An 18,902-nucleotide genomic window follows, 5' to 3' on the forward strand; every position below is an offset into this window, starting at 1 on the left:
TGTCCAAAGCTTCAAATAAAAATTTGTGATCATTAATACAACCAATTTTTGAAAAACAGTATATAGACCAAGAAGCTTTCATCTGTTTGGAAAAAGAAGATTTGGAGGAAGTGTGAAAATATAAACAACAAAACCTAGAATTTTTTGAAAAGTATAAAAAAGAAATATGGGCATGGTAAAGAAAGAGAGATTTGATGTGGTGCAATATCTATGCAAAGGCAAATTAATCAGCATAAAGAAGGCAGCCCTAAAGATATTCAGAGAGAAATACAGGCAAAGTGATCCAGACATGGAACATTTCACAATAAAAAAAATACCACAAAGAGGGAATGTGGAAAAGAAGATAGATTAGTAAAGAAGAAGTTAAAAAAAAATAGAAGTTGAAGTTATGGAGTGCCTGCGAAGTGAAGGATTTGATGTAGAAAGTCTAACACAGGTTACATCACAGCATGATGGAACGAGTCCCCAAAGTAAGGAGAAACAGGAAGATCAGAAGGCACCTGAAGAAAAAATATGGGCATGAAAAAGAAAAAGAGAGTTACTATGGTGTAATATCTATGCAAAGGAGAAAGCAAAATTAATCAATACAAAAAGAGAGCAGCACTGAAGATATTTGAAGAGAAATACAGGCAAAATAATCTGGACATGGAAAACTTTACAATAGAAAAAATAAGAAGACAAAGAAGAACAGTAGAAAAGGAGATCAGTGATAGAGGAGTTAAAGAAATAGAAACTGTGATTATGGACTACCTCCAAAGTGATGGATTCAGTGTAGAAAATCTAATTCAGAAAGCACCACAAAAGGATAGAGCAATGGAACTCCAAATTAAGGGTAAACCAATGGAATGGGAAACAATTGATCAGGTGCCATATGAAGATATTTTGGAGCTTTCCACAGGAAATGAGTGTAAACATTCACTTGAACCTGGATGGCAAGAGAAGGAACAGGAAACTGTAGAAACTCTGACACAGTTAATGTTGAGGAGTGCTAGGCCAGTGAGTTCTCATATGACAGAGGAACGGATGGCACAGGAAGAAACTGAAGAGAATATGCCACAGGAAGATGCAACAGAACTTTGTACATGATGCCCGCAAGAAATGGAAAACAAAAAATGTGCCCTCAGTTTAGAAGAAAATGAGCTAAGAGAAGAGTTGCTTGATTTAATAGACATAGATAGACATATTAAGATCAATGAAAGAAACAGATTGCAGAAGGTCAATAAAACCCAAAAAGTCAGAAGTTTGATAAAACAAATGAACACAATAATTAGGACTGTCCACAGAGATCCTTGCAATATAGCAGAAGTAAACAGGAAATATTACTGTGCAGCTAAATTAAAACAGATAAAGTTCTACCACAAGAACACTGGGTACTGAGGGAAAGGAAGGGGAGAAATCGAATACCATCATGGAAATAGTGAATAGAGAAAACTATAAAGACAAGGTGTCACTGTCAGAAGACTATAGAAGAGGGAACAGATCAAAAAAATACTAAGATAGATGTGATAAAAGCATTGTGCAGTATTAGAACATACCAGGATCTATCATGCACTATCGCAAATAACAAGCTAAAAATTTCAGTACAAGCGGAAAGACTTAGAAGATATGAAGGTAAATATAAAGGGAAAGTACAAAATAACCAATTTATTGATGACCCAAAAAGGTTTTATAGAGAACTGGGAAATAGGTAAAAGGAATTGAAAGACTGCCAAAAAAGAAGAAATAGATACATTTTGGATAAATATCTATGAAGATCCTGTGGAACATAACAAATATGATAAATGGATAGAAGAAGTTAAATAAAGAATAAGAAGTTTAAAGGTACAGGATATGAAATGGGATAAAGTAACAGCCAAAGAGACTGAAATAAAGTTAAGAAAAGCCTCTAATTGGAAAACCCCAGGCCCAGATGCAGTACCGAACTTTTGGCTAAAAGTATTAACATCTTTGCATAAAGATTTATACAAGAGTAAGAACTATTTATATGGGCACCTCAAACAAACATATACCTGGCTAACAACAGGAAAAACAATTCTCCTACTTAATAGTCAACCTGCAAGCTACCCTAAGAATTATAGACCGATAACTTGACTTCTGATGACGTAGAAACTATACAAGGGAATTGATACCGACAGAGTTTATAGTCATTTAGAAGAAAACTCAATTATAGCAGTAGAACAAAAGGGAAATAAAAGAAAGTCATATGGAACAAAGGACCATTTGTGGTTAAATAAAGTCATAGTGGAGAACTGTATAAAGGGGAAGAATCTAAGTATGGCATGGACTGACTACAGATAAAAGCATTTGATAGTATCCCACATTCATGGACAAAAGAGTGCTTAAAAATGTATAAGATACACCCTACACTGATCAACTACATTACAGTGACCATGAAACAGTGGCAGATCACTTTGTAATTAAGCCATGACAAAGGACAAATTATTATCCCAGGGATAAAAATTCAAAGGGGGATATCCCAAGGTGACTCTTTATCACCTCTGCTATTCTGCCTTGCCCTTAACCCATTAAGCTGTCTACTAAACAGCTTAGGCCATGGCTATAATTTGGCTCCTAGAAAACAACAAAGTGTAAAGACTTCTCATCTTTTCTTTGTCAATGATTTAAAACTATTTAACTCATCAGATAAGGAAATGAAAGCACAACTGCAGGTTGTTAAAAGTTTTTCAGATGATATAAGAATGTCATTTGGTCTTCATAAGTGTGCAAAAGCAACCTTTAAAGCAGGAACACTAGAGCACCAGGAAAACATCAGTTTGGGACAATAATGTGATATAAAAGAACTTGAGCAAGAGGGAGTGCATAAATATTTGGGAATTGATGAAGGATCAACAATAAAACATGAACAAATGCAAATAAAACTTAGTATGGAGTATTTTAGAATACTTAAATTACTCCTGAAAACAGCATTGACATCTAGGAACAAAATCCAAGCTATAAACCAATTTGCTCTTCCTGTCCTAACTTACAGTTTTGGAGTGATTGATTGGCCCCAAAACGTGCTGGATAGATTAGAAAGGAAAACAAGAAAGATGCTTCATACTCACCAAATGATTTATAAAAATCAGTGCATACCAAGAATATATATTCCCCATTCTGAAGGAGGGATGGGCTTCCTTGAAATTGATTATATGTATAGATCTGCAATCATGGGACTCCACACATATCTACTGACCTCACAAGACCCAAATCTAGTGAAAGTTTTGAAACATGAGGAGAATAAATGTAAGCTGCATATCGGCATCAAGCAGGAATGGAAATCAAACCACAAGTAGATAAAAATAAGGCAGCAATGGAATGTGCCAAAAAAACAAAAGAAAGAATATAAGATGAAGGACCAGATGAGAAGGCATGAAATGTGGAAAAAAAAGCATAAATATAGTTGCAAGTATAGAAAACTTCTGAAAGAACCTCATGTTGATCAGGAAAGAATGTAGGGATGGTTAAGGAGAGGCGAATTTAAACCAAAAGATGAAATTTTAATATTGGCAGCCCAAGATACTGGGCTACATACATGTTAGCTTACAAAGTCCATAAACATGGGAAAAACAGACAAATGTAGGTTTTGTAAAACAGAATTGGTAACAGTCACACATCTTGTTGCTGGTTGTGACATACTAATGGCAAAAGGACTATATACTGAAAGGCATAATAATGAGGCGAGACTGTTGCACTGGAGATTGCGTAAGTATTATGGTACTGAAGTGGCGAAAAACACTGCAAATTTGAGCCACAGAGCATCACAGAAAATGATGAAGTCTACATCACACGGGATCATCCATTACCAACAGTTTAAAAGATAGATGCTAGAAAACCAGATATAGTGGTCCATGAAAAGAAGACAAAAGTAGCATTGATCATTGAAATTGCCACACTTAGTGACTACAGTGTCCTGTATTCAGAGAGACGCAAAGTCATAAAATATCAGGATTGGCAGGCAGAAACAAGAGCAATGTGGAAGAAAGATACCCAGATAGTTCCAATAGTAGCAGGAGCAACGGTACTTATAAAAAAGTGTTTACAATCATATTTAGATATGTTACCAATACATGCAACTCTGTATGAATTGCAGAAGGAGTCATTACTGGGCATATTGCAGGTGCTACGAAGAGCACTACTGGCTAACATCAAAGAGTGAAGCAATACTAATTTCATGAACTTTAATTCCCATGACGGTGTTAGAAACCCAAAATATTTGGAGAAATTTAAAAAATAATGCAATCCCCAAAAAGAAGTTATGGGAAATATATAAATCACATTTGCCAAGATAACACTGTAAGAAAAAGCCTACAGGCTGATATAGGATCAGTGCACCAGGCCTGTACAAAAACAAAATTCAAGAATGAGATGTGCAAATGCAAATAAAAAAAGGCAGTTTGGATTAAAAAAAGGATGTGCGTGCAAGTTATGCTGCATCTAATATGAGCAGTAGGCATAATCTGAGCCATGAGAGAAGAACCAGAAACGCTGCTAGTTTGCAACATGGAAATAAAAAAAAGGAAACAGACTTTGTAATGTCATCATCACTGAACCTGGCCTTGTGTATGCATGTTGTGTCTGTTGGGGGGGGGGGGGCATCACTGAACCTGGCCTTGTGTATGCATGTTGTGTGTGTGTGTGTGTGTGGGGGGGGGGGGGGAAGACATCTGTGAGTTCCAAAGGGTATTCCAAATGTTCACTGCCACAAGACTCTGCATTCCAGTAATCAGGAATTCCTACATTAACCTATACAATGAGTTAATTTATTTATAGGAATGCATTAGGCATGTAGCCCAGAAGACAACTGAGAACAATAGATAGCTAATCCCAATGTATTAGGATTAATTCAGGCCCCCTGGTCAAGAACTGTCATACTGCATACACTAGGGGTGACTTTACAATTATCCATCCTATCATATTAAAGGCAGCCAATGTGCTACTTTGCCTGATGTGTATTTACTTTGATTCCATAAGTAGGGGAAGTGGTAGGTTCATGAGTTCATGACAGATGGGGCCGTAGTGCTGGTGCTTGTGATGCTGCTAGTCTTAGGTAGGTACAGGAGGTCAAGTAAGATAGTGTCTGTCATGGGGTGGAAGGCTAAGCATAGATCACCAAAAAATTATCTAAAATAAATTAAGTAAAATTGAAAATACACACACTTGCACACAACCCCCGTGCCCTACCACAAAACCCAATGACCTTCTTTGACCAACCTGGAAGTCACCCCATCATTTGCATAAACAGCCTTTTGCACAAAATAAACTATTGTTCACCTCTGTCAACCAAGTGAACTGTAATCCAAGAGGCATATCTAACCTGACACCAAGAGCTATACCTCTCAAGCATACCTCATCATGAGGAACGTGCCTCATTTGGGGTCTGAAAAACATTTAATGTTCCTAGTAGTTCCACATTGAAAGGGTCTGTCACAACTTCACTGTATTTTTTAATCGATATCCATGGAAAATAGAAATTAATGGTATTAATTCATTAAAATATTTTTTCTAAGTGCAACAATCATATATTAACTATCATATGAACTTCTAGTTGAATTAGTAAGCCATTAGTATGTGTTCTACATTATGAGGGCTAGTGTTCCTCATTTTGGAGGTGGGAGGTTGAGAGCTATGCCAAGACCAGATAGAAAAAGGTCCACAATCACATGTCTTGGGAGTTGTAAAATGTATCATGTTAAGAACAGATCTACAAATGTTGTTTCAAAACAAGAAAACATTTAAAGGTTTTAATCATGGTGGGTATGAATGATGCAACCAGTACAATAATAAAGAGGTTAGGAAAGGATATTCAGGATATAATTATCTTACTTAAGGAGAACAATATCTCTGTTCCATGTTTTGACATACTGTCTGTACTAAGACTGAGATGGTCCAATTTGCATACTGTTAGTAGAATGGTAAAAGCAGACAGTGCCTGACCTAGGGAGTTTCTAACACTGCCATCTAAGAAAGCATGGCTGTGAGGCCAAACTATGTTGAGAAAAATTGCATGCATTTGAACCACAGAGGGATCAAAATAGTAAGAGACAAGAAGAACTAAGGTGGCCAAGGGTTTTAGGGGAGAAGAACAGCAGAAGTGTTATAAAAGCACCATCTAATTCTACACATGTAACACTAGAAGTCTGAATAATAAACAAACTCTTGTATTTAATTGGGCATGTCACTGTGGGGACTATGATGTCCTCCTGATCACTGAAACATGTTTTAACACTAACAAACCACAAATCAATATGGAAGAGTAGCAGGGTGCCCATAAGTTCGGGTCAAATAAAAAAAGGTAGAGGTATTTTAATTTATTTAGAAAATTGTTTGCAGTTACTAGATCTGCAATCTGCCCTCCACAGTTAAGTAATAGAAGCCAACAGTGAATCATGGAAGTAAGTGTACAAGGTCATATCACTGTAACGCTTATCAAGATCGACACACGCAACAGGAGTTTGCTGAAGATCTAACCAAAGTTTTCTGTGATAATGATATTCTTATTGCAGGAGTTTTAAATTTACCACATATTTGTTGTGACTTTCAAAACAAGTAATAAAGACATGGAGAGAGTATTGGAACACAGATTTTCATCAAATTGCTGTAAAATACTAGAGCAGGAAGGGGTTTTGCATGTTAATATATTTTAAGTCATAAAGGAGCTGTAAAAGATTTGTCTATAGAGCCAAGGTTAAAAACACCTGATCACTCTTGTCTAGTCTGGGGGTTTGGTACAGATAACCAAGTATCCTCAGCAGCAGCAGAACTCCATATAGGAATTTTAATAAGGCAAACGATGACTCTGTTATCAACTGAATGGAATTCAGATCTATTAAGTGACAATAGGAAGTGCCAGATAAGGATTTAAAGTGTTCTTTCAAATACTGTGATCATTAATGGAAGTATATCTCAGGGATATGCTGTAGACCCTTCTTATGTAACAATTTTATGATTACCTTCATTGGTACCAAAGGACTGTGGATCAGCAAATTTACTAATGACTCTATGGTGGGTGGTATGTGACAAATGTTGCTGAACATGAAAAAGACTGCAGTGCTGCTTAAATGCTCTGGTTGAGAAGGTCTGTAAACAATTTTGTTTTCTTTAACACCAATTAATGTTATGTCCTGCACTGTGACAACAGATACCTCAGATATTCCTTTGCCACCATTTGTAGATACAGTGAAGTACTTAGGTGTTGATGTTAACAGATCTCTCAATTTTTACTCTAATATCATGGCAATAAGTGGAAGAGCCTATGGTATTTTAGTGATGATAAAAAAAAAAAAACAAGTGGACTCAGGTAAGGCTCGACACTCCAGCGTTAAAATACATGTTTTATTCACCGGATAAACTGCACAAGCACTTTCACAAACTGCTTCATCAGGTGATGATAAGTTCAGCTAAAATAAGTGCTTGTCTTATAACTTCAGTCCGTGATTAGGCCCATTGTGGAATACTGTATACAAGCATGTATGTATAACAACAGTCAAATAAAAAGAATGGAGAAAATTCAGAAGATATTTACCAGACAGACGTGGAGGTTTTGGGAAAAGCTATAGTGATAGATTAAAGACTTTGTGGCTATATTCTGTCAGTTAAAGAGTTTTCAAGAGGAAACTTTAGTTTGATGTACAAATACTTTGATAATAACCAACTGACAGCATGCACAGAAATGTTTTTCATCTCACACCAGAGTGGAACTAGGAACAACACTTATCTTGCTATTGTCCTATGTTTAGAGAACATAATTCTGAAAATTAATTTTAGTGAAATGAGCAAGATTATGGAATGTACTCCTTTTATTGTTAAATTATGGAATATACTCCTTTAATTCTTAGATTAACCCAAAGACTGAAAGTGTTTAAACTTCAGTTAATAACTGAGCTGGTAATTGGATATATGACCTATGGGCTTCTGGCAGCAAGATCCTAGGCTGAGGTTCCATGCCTGTGGAATAAATCACATTGTAATACTATAACACTTTTTAGGCCCATCAGGCTTGGACAGAGCTGTAGCTCATTCATCTGGCACCTGGATCTGGTCTCCAATTTAAGATCAAATAAAAAACAAGGTCCACTCCCCACCCCCTTTGTCTGGCAATCCAAGTCATATCCACACCTTCTGCCCACTGCCCCACATTGGAAGAGCAAGGGAAAAAAACATTCTCTCTACCCCCTTTAGATTGGCATTCTAACCCAGATCCCTGCTCCTTCTGCTCTTCAATTTAAGAGCAAAAATGTTGTGTCTTTCGGCTTATCCCGTTTAGGGGTTGCCACAGCAGAACTCCGGTCCGCTAATGTTTGGTAGTGGATTTTTACGTGCCGAGTTACCAGCCCTGATGCACAACCTTCAATGAAGGCATGCCCATTTACGCATGCCTCCACACAGAAGATGCTCTAGCTGAGAATCAAACGCGACAACGTCTTGCTGTGAGGCGACAACGCTACCGCAGCACCACTACCGCGGGTCTTTCTTTTGTTATTTTTTATTTAAATTGTAGCAAGCTGATAATGATCGGCTTTGCCAAAAATACCACTACAGGGACTGTACTTCACAATCTCACCCCCTTAGCACTTGTGCTTGGTGTGTCTGCCCCCTTTCTTCCAAACTTGCTATGCTTCCGGGTTTGGGGATCAGTACAATGGGAATACTTGTCCTATTTTGGGATTCTTCTATAGCCCAAAGCCTCACCAGACACAGTTTCTGTGGAATGCTACATTTAACTGCCTGTGCCTGACATTATTATTTCATTATTTCTTTTACAACTTGTCTCTTGAGACATCAATAATATCTTATCTGTTTTGACTTCAGGACATGCTGTGGGAACCTTAACATCCTTTTCAGGTATACATACTGCAGAACCTTCATTGTCTGTCTGAGGCTTCAGAACATCTATATAGTAAAAGTGTTTTAGTTTCCTTTTTTCCTGGTTATCTCACTCTGCCGTTTACTTCGCTTACTTTTTCAAATAATTTCCAAAGGTCCTTGCCACTTCACAAGGTACTTGTTTACATTAGTGGGTATTAACACATATACTTTATCCCGCGGTATGAATGTTCTGAGATGAACATTGTTGTTGCATGCTCTCTCTTGAATCTCCTGTGCTCTCTCCATATGTATTTTGTACTAGAAGCATTATAGTTTTTAACCTGTCCACTAGATCTGTAAAATGCCCAATCACACTTTAAAGCAGATGCTTTCTTCCTACAATGTTTCTTTTTTACTATAGCCAGCAAATCAAAGGGATGTCTGCCAGAAGCATAACACCGGTGGGGAAAAGGGGAGGACAGTTGCCCCAGGTGCAAGGTCTTAACAAGCATGATCGTGAAGTACAGTTCCTCTATTATTCTTTCTGAATTAGCATTACTGAATGCCGGTACAGAAAGGCAGTTCAACATATCAGAGCTTTATATGTGGCAAGTTGTAGCAGGCCAATCGGCTTGCTACTTAAAAAAAAAAAAAAAAAAATCTTTTTCCTCTTGAACTGAAAAGCAGAGGGGGTGGGGTTCCGGCTTGGAGCACTCAGAACCAGACTAAGAGAGTGGAGCTGAACTTTTATTTTCCTCTTCTAAGGAGAGAGTACTTGAAGCACCAGATTAAGGGAGTGGCCTTTTTTTTCATTTGTTTTGCTGGACACCAGATTGGAGACTGGCTTTGACCCTGCTCTGATGTCTGCCATATAACAATTGAAATTATGTTAATCCTGTCGAGGCTTGGGTTTCATCCCTTTCAGCAAAGAGAAGATATGGAATCGGCTGGTCTCAGTGTCTCCCTTCTAGTTCTAAAGCATTTTATAACAGAGACTTTAAAGTCTTATTAAAGACTTCAACTAGCCCATCTGTTGTAAGTGGTGCACAGATGTCTTTGGATGTTTCACTTTCAAAACATTTGGCAAAGTTAATGTATTAATCTGGACATTATTAGGGTGCTTTGTTCAGTAAGAGTTCCCCAGGGAATTCCTAATCTAGAAAACCTTATTATTTGTTTTTTTGCTGTGTGCTTGGCATTAACTCTTTGTAAGGGTACTGCCTCACTAATAATCGATGATTTCCAGGATATAGTGGTGGCCATTAATTGATCTTACAAGTGGAATTACAGTTTCCTTTGCTATTCTTATCAAATGGACCTTCCATGATAGGTAAGGATATCAAAGAGTGCTTAAATTCTGGATTAGGTATTATCAATTAATATTCTGGGCATGCTGCACAAAAAATTTCTGTGTGCTTTACAATATTTTGTCTTATCCACCCCCAACGTATTATTACATGCTCAAGTCATCTGTTCTTTGTCTTTAGTAACCCTGTAGAGCCAGTTGTTTCTTAGTTCAAATGATTGGTGTAAAGTAGAACTGTACTGTTTCTCGGTTTCCCCATCTACTCTTGCTATATTCTTTGTAGGTCTGCTTAGTGTATTGTCTTCTCACCTAGCCTTCTTGAAACTAACATGGCTTATCTTAAGGCCAGCCAAGTCAACATTATTTTCATCAGCATTTCTATGTGAAGTTGGTGGCACTGACCTCTTCTCCTATGAATACAGAAGCAGGTTACCTCCCCTCATTTAGTTCTAGATGAAAAGTAATCCACAAAAATAATTTCATTCTGCCAGGGGTACTAGCAGCTTTTGATTTTTAGTACTAGCAGGTTACTTTTCTCTTCATAAATATTTATCTTACTTTCTTTAGTCTTAAAATCCCACTTCTGTCTCTGTCTGGATCTCTGTGGGTGTAGCAAGAAGAAGTGTAATGCTCTGTTCAAGTCAAGTTTCCATTTCTGTTTTTAATTCATTATTCAGAGGGTCACTTCATTCCTGCTTGCTGTGTATCTGATAGTGCATAATATATTGTTGACTTGCAAAGGCATTCAAAGCTGGAAACATACTTTGCACTCCTGCACTTTTTCTGTAACTGGAAGTACATGGAGCAGATAAAGTTCTATTTAGTGCAAACAATTATGACCAAGTCTCACTGATCATAACCCTTATTATGTGTTCCCAGCTCAGATACCAAGATTACCTGTTCAGCTTTGCTCTTCAGGTAAATTTATTGGCATTTACACAATAAGTTGTTTATGATCGGAAACCCAGTCATAATCCTTTGCATTGTAGTCTAACTAATGTAATCATGCTGCCTGAATCCAAAAACTGTCTCCCATCTACCATACATAAATGTGCATTTAAAATGTTAGTAACATAGTGGCAAAAAGTTGTTGTGTCTTTCGACTTTTCCCAGTTAGGGGTCACCACAGCGGAACTCCGGTCCACTAATGATTGGCAGTAGATTTTTATGTGCCGAGTTACCATCCCTGAAGCACAACCTTCAATGAAGGTACGCCCATTCACGCATGTCTCCACACAGAAGACGCTCTAGCTGAGAATCGAACAGGACAACGTCTTACTGTGAGACGACAACGCTACTGCAGCACCACCACCGCAATACCCATTTCTAAGTTGCTAGGGAGTGTCAGTTTAAATTTATCTACTGTCAAGGTTTCTAGAATTTTACTTACATTATTTGTCTGAGGTTCTAAGCATGTTTTATAACCATGTATTAAATCACCATTTGGGACTTTAGTGGTCTGTCTATACTGAATGTCCAGTTGTGAAATGTAACAAACAAACTCCAAAAAGCAAAGAAACAAACTAGGAAAGAAGAAGCACACTGAAGCAAAATTACCCAGACTGTAGGGTAAATGAAATACACTGTATCCTTCAAAAGTTCAATCCTGTAATTGAAAAAATACTTGAATACATGAGCGCTTTCATCTTAAAATTAAAAACTTCACCAGATAAGATATATGAAACAACTTCCTCTTTAAAAGTACTGCTTTGACCAATGGATTCAAGAAGCTCCATCATGTGACTACAAGCCTTCTTACAAGGGACAACCCCCTTGATAGTAACCTTTCATTCATAAAAGACTTAAAACAGACATTTAAATTAGATGAAAAGATATGATAAGTTTTAAAACTAAAATTAATTTAAGAAATAAATACATAAGTAAAACTGTAAGGTAATATTTTATGATTTATACTGTGTGTTGTTTATAAAATTAAACATTAAATGTTAAGATGAAAACATGTAATCTTTGTAGTGCTTTTAACTTAAGCAAGAATGCAATAGATAACTGCTCATCTAACCCTAGCCATAAATCTGCCTTTAGGAACAGTTGCCAGTATAGTTCACGCTTTTCAAGGGCAAGTGTCCATGGCCTCTGCCATCATTTAATAGTACTTGTTACAAAATCACAAATTTAAACTGATGTCCAGGATTCTGGTACACATGTTTAAAGAGTGCATTTGTGGTGTTTTGTTTTTTTAATGTCATATAAATGCTTATAAACCCTGTCTCTGAATCTGCTCTCAGTACACCACCCATTGCCTATTGCAATCATAGTGTCCCTTAATTGCAATGACATTATTAGCAATGGTGCCCTTCTTGTCAGTCAACATACGATGGCATTGAGAGCAGTGATGGCACTTAATCATACCAACATTTTTGTTGCTTGATTTTGCCTTAGGTATATTTATCCCTGTTTCCAGCAATGCCTTGAGATTCCTCCTCTCTTCTTGACAATTTGTGGATATACCCCCACATTCTCTCAAATCACCTGCTCAGTACTCAAAATTGGCCAATTTTTCACCAGACTGTCTTTAATCATTTTGCTGTCCATCAAAAAAATGGTGTCAAAAGCACTTTTAAAAGGTGCTTGACAATGGGGGTGAGTAATGGTTTGGGTGTCATGAATATTGTTATCATTGTCAGACACATTCATCTTGTTATTTTAAATCAGGATGACCTCCTTCTGCTCTTATTTGTTGATGACCTCTTACAAGTTGTCAGTGAAGTCTACTGGATACCCCTGTACCCTAAACATGTCTTTCAACACACAACACTCATCTCAGAAAGCCTCATCCAGGGTAACCATCCTTGCAGCTCTAAAGAACTGCCCTTTAACCACAGCTCTTTCTTGAGGTAATGGGTGGGAGCTGGAAAAATGAAGAAAGTTGTTGGAGTAGGTGGACTTTCTGCAGAACTTTGACACAAAAATTTAGTTAGTTGTGTCCTTCATAAGCCAAAAGTCAAGACAGGCAATGTTATGGTCATCAAATACTTGTGTGAATTTGAGGAATTCAGTGTTGTTATTAATATAGGTTCATAGGTTGGTACTAGGCTATCGGCCCTGGGGCCTATACAAGCCCAGCCAAAAAGGTACCATGGCTTTTGCCACTCAAGAAAATTATTTTCCTGTGCCACTGTCGAGCAGAGCCACAGAAGTGATCCCTGGGGTGAATTTCCTGTTTCCCATCCAATCATCAAGACTTTTCTTGAAGAGTGCTAATGAGGAGCTTTGTTTGATATAGATAGGTAGTTTATTCCAGAGTATGGGAAGTCTCTGGGACAGGAAGCTATCCCTCCAGCATGTTCTGTTTATTGTGGTGACAAGGTTTAGGTCCCTAGAGCGTGTAGCTCGGAGGGATTGGGATTTCTTTAAGTGGAGCATGTCCAACAGCTCTGGGTTTGACATAGCTTTGTATGTTAGGCAGAGATCACCTCTGAGTAGGCGATAAGCGACAGAGTAAAGCTGGAGTTTTTTTAGATGATCTGCGTAGGGCATCTGTTTGAGGCTGGTAATCCTCTTTGTGAGGTATTTCTGCGGCCTTTCCAGTAGTTGTAGATCTCTTGTGAGGTACATACCAAAAGGGGCGTTGTTCTCTATAATGGGTCTAATGAGTGATGAGTAGAGGGGAACAATGACTTATTTTTTTCTGGATGACAAACCTTTTGTGATGAGGTGTGCCACATAAAAGGATTATCTGACTACTGTGGCGATGTGATTATCAAAGGAGAGACTACTGTCCACCTGTGTCCCAAGGTCTCTTATCACACTTTCAGTGTTAAGTATACTACTGCCTATGTTGTAGTTCATGGGTACAGAGTTTTTACCAGAGGGGATGACAATGCACTTTTTGGCATTGAGCTTGAGGCCATGGCTTTGTCACCAGGCATCTGTCTCAGTGAGGCCCTTTTGTAGGATGTCCACATCTTTAGGAGTTTCGATTATGGCTCCTAGTTTGCAGTCATCTGCGAACTTCATTAGTCAAAGACCTTCTGTGTTAGTATGTACTTCAGATAAGTAGATACCAAACAGGAGAGGACCCAGGACTGAACTCTGTGGTACTCCACTTGTCACTGGTCTGAAGTCGGATTTGGAGTCTGCTACTTTCACAGTGTGGGTTCTGTAAGTGAACCAGTTGACAACCCATCTTGTGACATAGGGATTTATACCTAGATTAGTGAGTTTATCTATAATTCCAGAGTGCTGGATGGTGTTAAAAGCCTTGGCAAAATCTAGATAGGCTGTGTGAACCACCTTATCCTTGTCTACGGCTTTGGTGACTGCTTCAAAGAAGTCTATCAGGTTTAGGAGACATGATCTGCCTTTTACAAACCTGAACTGGGTGGGGTCCAGAGTTTGGAGATTACCAATGTCTTTGTTTATAAGTTCCATGATGATACATTCCATGGCCTTGCAGACCAGGCTCGTCAGGCTAATGGGGCGGTAGTTCCCAAGTCTATGGTGGCTCCCCACTTGTGGAGTGGGATAACCATCGCTGTGTACCATTCAGCAGGCACAAAGCCTGAGGTGAGGCTGTGATTGAACATGGTACTTAGGTGGGTGCCAGTTTGTTCTGTAGTTCATGTAGAACGCAGCCTGGGATGTTGTCTGGTCCCATGGATGCTGTGTTCTTGGCTTTGGAGAGTGTGGCTTTTACCTGTGCAGCCGTGATTACAGGAACTTTGCATTCTTCCGGTATAGAGATGGGCTCTTTAGGGGATGAAAGGGGGTAAAGTTAGCACTGAACCTATCTGCCAGGATGTTGGCAATATCAGTTGGGTCTGTATATTTAATGCCATTGTGCTGTAACTCAGAGCAGATCTGAGTGTTGCCATTGAGATTCTTGACATAGCTATAGAATGCTTTGTGGTTGCCTTTAGAATCAGTGGCAATTTTGTTTTCGTAACTAGCTTTGGAGTTATCAGGGATCGCAGCTTCTTACTGAGGCTGACCAGGGAGCTCCTCCACTCATGGGATTTTATTCTCTTTTGCAACAGTTTTTTCCTTCTGTTGTACAGTTTGTTTATGGCAGGGGACCAGCAGATTGGCTTCCTTTTTTTAGGGGATAGCATCTTGGTTCTGTTTGGCATAGCACGATCCATACACTCGTGTAAGTGCTTATAAAGTGCAATTGTGTAGGATTCAGTAGTTGTAACTGTATTGTCCATCTTCATGGGTATCATGAAGTTCCCCACTTCTGTCTTAAGAAGCATGAAGTTGGCTTTGGAGAAATATTTTACCATGGTTTCCTTAATGGGGGGTGGGGACAGGATGTGGATATCTAGGGTAATTAGCTTATGGTTGGATTGGACCAATGAGGCGTTGACTTCAGGTGTGGAACACCGGTCACTCATGCTGGTAATGACTAGACCTAGGATATTGTTGCCCCTGGTGGGAGTGTGGATAAGTTGATCCAGGGCATTGGAGTTTATGAATTCCAGAAAGAGTTGAGCGAAGGAGTTGGTACATAAGTAGTTTTCCCAGTTAATGGTGGGGTAGTTGAAATTGCCCATTATTAGGGTGTTTGGTTGAACCCTAATATTTTCCAGTACATCAAGAAAAGAGGAGTGGGAATCCTGGGGCATGGTGGGGGATCTGTAGCAAGCTACAATTTGGATTGCAGTTTTGCCCAGAGTTAGTTGCACTTGGATAACCTCGGCTGCATTATGCTGAGCAACTAGCCTGGAGGTGTGGATATCCTTAATGAATATGGACACACCTCCGCCTTTGGTGTTCAGGTCCAGGTTACATGGCCAAAAAGTGTGGTATGAGTTATAGCCTGGTAGTGCTGGGGTGCTCTCTGGAGCCTTGAACCAGGTCTCAGTCACTGCACAGATTTTGATGTTCTCCATTTTAAGGAGTGCCTTGAGTGAGTGCATTTTGAGATTTAGACTTCTAGCATTGAGTAGCATCACCGTCAGTTTTTGCTTGCCTGTTCCTGTTATGGTGATGAATTTGTCATTTGAACCTTGCCTAAAAAAGGCACTATAGGCGCGGCAAGAACCATAGCCAGTATCCGGAATCCCAGGGGTAACAGGTGCAGGCTATCTCTGGCAAAGCATCATGGTCTGTCGACCATGTCATCCCGGGCAGACAGATACTGGATCCCTTTAGAATGACACCAGAAGCTTAGCCAATTGTTGAAGTCAATCATTTTGTCCTTGTGGTGGTGCAGCGGTAGCGTTGTTGCCTCACAACAAGAGGTTCTCCCGTTCAATTCTCGGCTGGAGTGTGAGGAGTGCCTTCTGTGTGGAGTCTGCATGCCCTCCCCCCCCCGCGGTTGGATGGGCGTTCGAAAGACATGCGTAAATAGGTGTGCCTTCGTTGAAGGTTGAATGTCGAGCTGGCACCTCGGTGTTCGTGAAAATCTACTGCCAATCATTAGCGGACCAGATTTCCGCTGTGGCGACCCCTAACCGGGAAAAGTCAAAAGACAACAACAACTGCAGCATCATTCTGGGTGATGGCTGAATGCTACTCAGAGCTAGGGTCATACCTGCCTGGGCTACAAGATCGGAGAGCTCTTCCATGTCTCTTTTCATGTAGTCCAGGGAAGTACGTCTCAGGTCATTCACACCAACATGGACAATGACAGAGTCATATTTGTACTTGTTGTGGAGTGACCTGAGTGTTTGGGTTATGTGGTGGATCCTGGTACCAGACAGGCAGCTGACAGTAACCTTCTCCTTGATAAGCCTGGTGAGTGGGACATCAGTGTGCCTGACTATAGAGTCACCTATGACTAGTGTGTTGGGTACGTTGTTTTGCCTTATTGGCTGTGGTGGAGTGGCACACTGAGTCTGCGGGCTATGTGTCATTTGGCTTGTGTTGAGGGGTGGATGTTGCTTGCATTTCTGCTTTGGAGGTCTCTGTTGCTTGTGCAGATTATTATTAAGAGCCTCCATGAATGTTTTTGTGTTTCTATATGTGGATTTTGGTGATGTAGATTTAGTAAGACTATGTGATGAGTGTGGATAATCTAGGAACCCTGGGATGAGTTCTTTATCACCGTCCCTGAGAATGAAGATGTCATCCAGAAAATGTGTATAGGACTTACAACAAGGGAAAAAAATTCAGATGGGAACAAGTATTTTTTCTCCCACTGAATCATTACAATATTTGCAAACAATCCCCCATATGCTGAACCCATGGTGACCCCTTTACTCTGCAAATACAGTTTTTTCTCAAAAATTAAAAAGCTGTTTTTCAGTACAATCTCCAAAAGATTCTCGTAAAGGTTGATATGGTACTGGAGAATCCCCTTGTCATGTAGGAATTCAATGAACCATCCGATACCCAACTCATGTGAGATGATGGTGGACAAGTCCTTAACATCAACTGTAATGAATGTATAGGAATCTTTTTATGGTATGAAGTTTATCTTGTGTAAAAACTCCCATGAGTCACGGCAAACATGTTCTTCTTATAGGACTAACATTTTGAGCCTCTTGTCCAAATATTTTGCACATGGGCGGGTAATCGATCCTCTGACATCCACTATTGGTCACATTGGGGGTTGTTCAACATTCTTGTGGATCTTGGGCACCCCAAAAATAGAACGGGTCATAGGTGTTGCCACACTTAAATAGTGAAAGTCATCCATGCTAATTTGTCTATAACAAATCTTGCAGGTTACCCCTTATGTTTCTGTAGACACCATTTGGCTCATGTCCTTGGCAAGGAGGTGTCTCATCCTGTTAGAGTAGTCACTTTTATTCAAGAATACTACTCCTCCTGCTTTATCAGGTTTCATGATATAAATCTCGGAATTATTCCTAAGTTGTTGTAACCTGATTGTTGCCTTCTTGGTAAGGTTACTGTGGTTAAGGGACTGGTTGGTTGAACTCAGCTCCCTCCATAAATCCAGCTCACACATTTTCTCATAAAGTTGGACTACCAGATGAAGAGGAGGATTATAGGTACTGGGAACACATAAAATATCCAAGGTTTCATTAGCTTGCTGAAACATAACATTGAAATTTAATTTATGTGTATACAGTTTTGAATCCATGAGTGTATCTGCTATATTTGTATGTTTTTTGGATAAAGGTAAAACCCCTTGCAAAAACACTGCAGCATATTGTGTCAATGTGGTATGAAGAATAGTTGCATACTTTAAAATTACCATTAGTATTATGAACAATAGACACAACCATGCTATCTTGTATGACATCTTGAATTTCATTATGACCTGTTAGTTCTAAAACCTCTGGTTCTTATATTTGCCTCTCAGCTTGCCCCTCCCTAGGGGAATTATGTAAGATCTGTTCATCAGTTGAGACATGGGGTATTGTTGCCTCTCCTTGATATGTCTTGACCTCCTTGACTGTGGTATCCCGTGTTGTCCTAGAAATCAGTTATCATGGTGGTTGTTCTGTCTGGAATATTGTTAGATATTAGAATTGATTATTATTAATTATGTTGCAGTTGACTATTAGCAAACCTAGTCAACCAAATTTAAGAGGGTGGGGGGTTACGGTATGCCTTATGGTTTGCATAATCCTATTTATCCCCTTTCAAGCTTTTTCAGCTTATGACTTCAAATAGTTTGTACTTGTTCATCAAGACTCCTAAATATGCATGATGCTCAAATTTATGAGTTTTATACGGAATATCTTGAGTTATCTAGGAATCCAGAGAATGTATGTCCTGTATCAGTTCATCAATCAACACTGTATTATATTTAATTAATACATTCATTTACTCAAATCCATGCTGGTGAAACAGTACAATCAACTCTTTATGCAGTGGAGAACCCGACAAGAGGCCAGAAGGGCATTGCTACATCTGC

The sequence above is a fragment of the Protopterus annectens genome, chromosome 16.part0, assembly GCF_019279795.1.
Source record: "Protopterus annectens isolate FY-2018-M chromosome 16.part0, PAN1.0, whole genome shotgun sequence".
Taxonomy (NCBI): domain Eukaryota; kingdom Metazoa; phylum Chordata; order Ceratodontiformes; family Protopteridae; genus Protopterus; species Protopterus annectens.